A 5802-nucleotide genomic window follows, 5' to 3' on the forward strand; every position below is an offset into this window, starting at 1 on the left:
CCTCCCTCTTCCCCTTCTTGAAGATGGGGACCACATTTCCTTGACCTACTGGCAACACACCCACCAATGCAGCCCACTATGACTTTAGCAGTCTTTGCAATAAAAGCACACTGTTGGCTCATATTCAGCTTGTTGTCCAGAATAACCCCAGGACCTTTTCCTCAGAGTTGCTGCCCAGCCAGTCAGCCCCTAGCCTGTACTGGTGCATAGGATTGTTTCATCCTAACTGCAGAACTTTGCACTTTTCCTTGCTGAACCTCTTCTTTTGACCCAATCCTCCAATTTGTTTAGGTCTCTCTGAATCCTAGCCCTACCCTCCAGCATATCTACTACTCCTCCCAGCTTGGTGTCACCTGCAAACTTGCTGAGGCTGCACTCTAAGCCATCTTCCAGGTCATTGAGGAAGACATTGAACAAAATTGGCCCCAGGACTGACTCCTGGGGTCTCCACTTGATACCAGCTGCCAACCCTCTGAGCTCCAGCCAGTTTTTTATCCACCTTACAGTCCATTCATTCAGCCTGTACTTCCTTAACTTACCTGTGAGAATTTTGAGGTAGACTGTATCAAAAACCTTGCTAAAATCAAAGGTATATCACATCCACTGGTCTCCCCCCATCCACAGAGCCAGTCACTACATCATAGAAGGCAATCAGGTGGATCAGGCATGACTTGCCCTTGGTAAATCCATGCTGACTGTTCCTAATCACCTTCTTCTCCTCCAAGTGCTTAGAAATAGATTCTTTGAGGACCTGCTCCATGATTTTTCTAGGCACTGAGGTGAGGCTGACTGGTCTGTAGTTCCCTGGATCTTCCTTTTTCCCTTCCTTATATATGGGCACTATGTTTGCCTTTTTCCAATCATGCAGTTATGTTACAACACAATTTACCCCTCCTTATTGTAGACAAGCATAACAAGCATAACATATGCTGATATCATCTACAAAAGCAAGAACTGCTGTCATAACTACAGCTACTATTGCTAGTAGTAGTGGTGTTTCAGTAGCATTGGGACCCCCATTCATGAATCATGTCACTTTTATGGTAGGTGTGGTACAAATAAAGAAAAAAAATGGTCCCTGGCTCAAAGATTTTATATTCAAAATATAAGAGATGAAATAACAAGTGAATACAACAGGTAAGACAGCAAAATATAACAAAGATTTTGATTACAATAGCATTAAAATATTATATCTTTGTGTGGATTGCTTTTTTATTGGTACAAATTGGTAGCCTTGATGGACTTAAAATATAAACCTGTCATACTTTGGATGTGTTTTTCTATCACCAAAATATAGGTTTATGGCTGCTCACAAATGTAATCTATGTGGTTAGATTCAAGGTTCATTTTGTTTGCTACAAAGAGCTTAAAAATACTTCAGTGCCTATGGGTGGAAGAACTGTTAGCTGGAATAAAGGAGTAGCTTCATGTATTTCTAGGAGATGGAGCTCAGTTTTTGACTGCTCATAAGTTATATAGGAATTATCAGTGTAAATTCTACCCTGCCTTCACAAAACTGTCAGGTACCTTGCTTAAACAGATTTCTAGACAAAATGATTTGCTATGAAAAAAGTATTGCATGCATGCTTCCCATTCTTCCCTGACTACAATCACAACAGCTATCGAAAAACTTGCCTTCCTAGTTGGTATCTTGCCCAAAACTGACAGACAGACTGGGCAGTTGGGCAAGCTCGTTTGTACACGTCTGCTCACTCACCTCTTTTCTACCTTGAATTACTGTGAAATCCTATGAAATATGAACTTTCATTTCTTCCCAGGAGAACTTTTACAAGCTTTTCTCCAATGCCTGATGAAGGGTGTTTGTGCCCAAAAGCTTGCAATTAATTTTTTTTTCCAAAAATCATGTTGGTCTAATAAAAAATACAATCTCTACTATGAGTCCTGATCGTCTATTACTGTTGAGTCTCCCTTACTCACTTTCAGCTTCCCCCTCCCCCCTGGTTTTTTCCCCCTCCCTTCCCTGCTCTACTTCTTATTTTCCTAATTTTTACCTATTTACATTCTCACTGACATCCTGTCACACTTTTAGCTTCTTTCATTCCTTGGAGTCTCAGAACAGCAGAGACTTCCTATGCTGAAGAAAGATGACCATGTCAGAAAGCTTGCAAAGAACTTTTTTCCAGCTACTCAGTTGGTCTAATAAAAAATATCATATCTACATTTATCTTGCTGGAATCCTATGATCCCTGCTGACTTCATGCCCCTGGGGCAGGGGGTGGACTCGATAATCCTCTGGGGTCCCTTCCAGCCCAAATGTCTATGAAGTCTACTCAAAGATCCTCACCTGCCTTGGAAAAGAACTTGAATTCCTTGCCTGCCTATGCTCACTCACCTGAAAGTGAGACATTCATCTGCTTTGCTTTCATCCATTCAGGCTCCTCTTACTATCCCCAGGACTGCTACAGTCTCCAGACAACTGCTATTTGAAGTTATCCGGGATGTTTCTTGTTCTTAACATGAAAACATCTGCAGAAACTGTGCCCTTGTTAATGTTAAAGTGCTTATGAAAGGTGCAACATCTGTTTTGCTTCCCCATCATGAGTAACTTGATGGTAAACTATGTTAATGTCTTTCTTCCTACCTGATCCAGTGAAGAGGGCAGGTTGCTACCATCCCCACCTAATATAATTACTACTTTAGCTTCAGCGCTGTAGAGTGCTAGAGGTCATATATTTGAATCACCATTGATGACTCAGGAAAGGGTAGCACTACAAGCTACTAAAAACCTATATTATCTGACTACTATAGTCCTGATTCCCTTTCCAATCATTTTGTTAAGTTCTGCTTTCTTGTCACTGCAATTAAACAATATATGTATTCTATATGGAAGGGAACAGAACAAGTCAGATATTTTTCCCCGCAATAGAAATGTTCAACTTTTAAGTGAAGAATTCCAGCCAAACATGAAAGTTTCTAGCCAATTTATTTTTCAGTGAAAACTTTAAATTTTCCATAGGAAGGTAGCCCTTCTAGTTTTGTGGGTATGGGCTTCTTTTTTTTAATCAAAACCCCAAATTTTAGTTTAACAAGTTTCAATCAGCCCTAGAAGGGATATTTCTTGTAATCTGTCCCATGACAGTGAACTGATTTTCAGAGTCATTAAACAGATAAATAAAATATTCATAATGACTGAAAGTTCAGCACAGTCAGTGACAGCACACGCCTTTTGCATGCTGCTTTGCCAAGGTACCTCAGTCTGTGCTTAGCTGAAAGAGATGGAAATTTCTCTCTGTCCTCATTCAGTACTCAGCCTGAGACAATCAAAATGAGTGCCAAGGACTGCTAATACGTGCTGTGTGCTTGCACTCATTAGGAGCTGGTGCTTAACGGAAAATGTGTTTCATAGATCATCAAGTAGCAATTGCACTGAAATGACTTCTGGGGAATGTGTATTTGCCAGTGGCAAAACTCCCCACCCTCTGGATAGTGAAATTAGAAGAAGCTAAACGGTAACTGCTAGGAAAGGAAAAGAAAAGGTCATCTACCTCCTACGCTCAAATATACCAGAAGCCTGTGAAAGAGAAGTGTTTCAGGCTGCTCCCACACGTTTCTTATGTAAGAAAGGCTTTAAGAGTAGAGGGCAAAGGGAAGGAAGGAAGGGACTACCTGGATTGGCTCAGAGCTTCAGGGTCAGGTGAATATGAAACTCCAAATGAATATGAAGGGACTGAATGCCCTTTGATCGCCATTAACGTGCTAATAAACACTGGAATGCAATCACACAGCAGCCCTGTGAAGCAGGTGCCTGTTACCCCAAGTTCACAGAAAAAAGAAGCAAGGCATACAAAAGATAAGCAACTTGTCCAAAGTCAGAAAATGAATTTACTACAAAACTAAGAAATGTAGAACCCAGGTCTTGTCTGTCACGGTCACCTGCTGTAATGACTTAATAACAGCAAGTTATAAAACTCCAGAAAACAAAGTTCTACGTACCCTTACTCTTCAGACCAAGACACAATCCAAACCCTGGAAAAGCCAGAAATACTAAAGGGCAATTCATTTTGACAACTGCATTACCTTAAAACAATCCCTATGTAGTTCAGTATTATATAGTCCTATCTCATTTTATCTGTGAGATTAAGCAGCAATAAAACAGAGAAGCACCAGCACTATGATTCTGCAATTGCAAGAGCATAAATTGTCAATGTAGGCAATGATCAAAATATACTTGGATGTTGTTCCTCTCAGGTTCAAACGACCCCAGACATCCTATATAAGAACGTGCGCAATTCTGTACATTCCAAAAGGCCTTAGAAAAGAACTGGGGTTTTGGTTGTAGCTGGGTTGGTCAAACCAAACAACAACTGCGCTCCAGAATGAATGCACACTGAAAATCTATTAAAGACAAGAATACCCAACTACCTGTCGGGGCACACTTCTCACAGGACAATCACTCCCTCTCTAATCTCTCAGTTTTAATCCTCAAAGGGAACTTACAAAACACCTTTCATAGATGAGCCTATGAACTTCATTTCATAAAATCGACTGGATACTAAAAATCATGGACTCAATATAGACATTGGATTGATGACACATTACAACCAGCCTGATGTCTGATTCACCAGGTACCTGCCAGACCTAAACTATTACATTTTTCTTTTCCCCCACTTTTTCTCCTCTCCCCTACTTTTCTGCCCTTTGTCTTCCTAATATCCAGCTATTTCCTTTTTCACAGACAGCCTGGTTTCTACCTTGAATCACTACCTCTGTAGTGTCTCCCCTACTCAACTTTGGCCTTTTTTCCCCTGCTTTCTTCCCTCCTTCCTTCCGTGCTTTACCTTTTGTCTTTCTAATTTCTATGTCTTTACATTCTCACTGACATCCTTCCACACTTTTAGCTTCTCTCTTTCCTTGGAGTCTCAGAACAGCAGACTCCCTATACCTGAAGACGGGTGATTGTGCCTGAAAGCCTGCTAAGAACTTTTTTCCAACTACTCAGTTGGTCTAATAAAAGATATTACATCTACATTTATCTTGCTGGGATCCTATGATCCCTGCTGACTTCGTGCCCCTGGGGCAGGAGGCTGGACTCGATAATCCTCTGGGGTCCCTTCCAGCCCAAATATCTATGAAATCTACTCAAAGATACTCGCCTGCCTTAGAAAAGAACTTGAATTCCAGTTTGAAACCTGGATACCATGGACCTAATCCATCTCTGGTGTCTCTGCTGACTACAATAGATTTACATCAGGGATTGTTACGGAAAAATAAATCCATGACAATGAGGTGTATAAAGTTGCACCTCTGAAATAAAAAGCAATTCAGTAATCCATTCTTCTGTAACACAGAAAGACAATCCTTAACTTCTTCAGTCAGCACAGCGGTACAACATATGTTTTTACATGCTCCCCCTCCTCCACCTCAACTTGTATGTGAATGGACATATACCCACATCACCACACCACACACCATTGTACATGGTGCACATAATTGTCACATATTGTCCACTTACTGGCAAGTGCACATACATTCACAAATGCCAGGCAGTCCTCTTTAACTTTTTTTCTTTTATTTCCTCCCCCATCTCTTTTTTCCTTCTTTCTCACCCCACTATGCTCTTATTCTCAGCCAAGAAACCTCCATGGCTGAGAGCGGATATCCAGGCTGGCCTGAGGGCAAAGAAAAAAGCGTACTGGCGGTGGAAGCAGGGGGCAGGGACAAAGGAGAAGTACACCTCCCTGACCCGAGCTTGTAGGGATTTGGTGAGGAAGGCGAAAGCAGCACTGGAGCTTAGTTTAGCTTCTGGGATTAAGGATAACAAAAAGTCCTTCTTCAAGTATA

At 41.2% G+C, this 5802-nt stretch overlaps 1 protein-coding gene across 3 annotated transcripts in view; it reads right to left on the minus strand.

The window, feature by feature from the left end:
• COLQ (collagen like tail subunit of asymmetric acetylcholinesterase) overlaps window positions 1–5802 on the minus strand; it is a 108735-nt gene that overhangs the window by 78996 nt on the left and 23937 nt on the right. The gene's annotated exons all lie outside the window — the stretch shown is intronic.

The sequence above is a fragment of the Gavialis gangeticus genome, unplaced genomic scaffold (assembly GCF_001723915.1).
Source record: "Gavialis gangeticus isolate Ggan-Ray unplaced genomic scaffold, GavGan_comp1, whole genome shotgun sequence".
Classification (NCBI taxonomy): domain Eukaryota; kingdom Metazoa; phylum Chordata; order Crocodylia; family Gavialidae; genus Gavialis; species Gavialis gangeticus.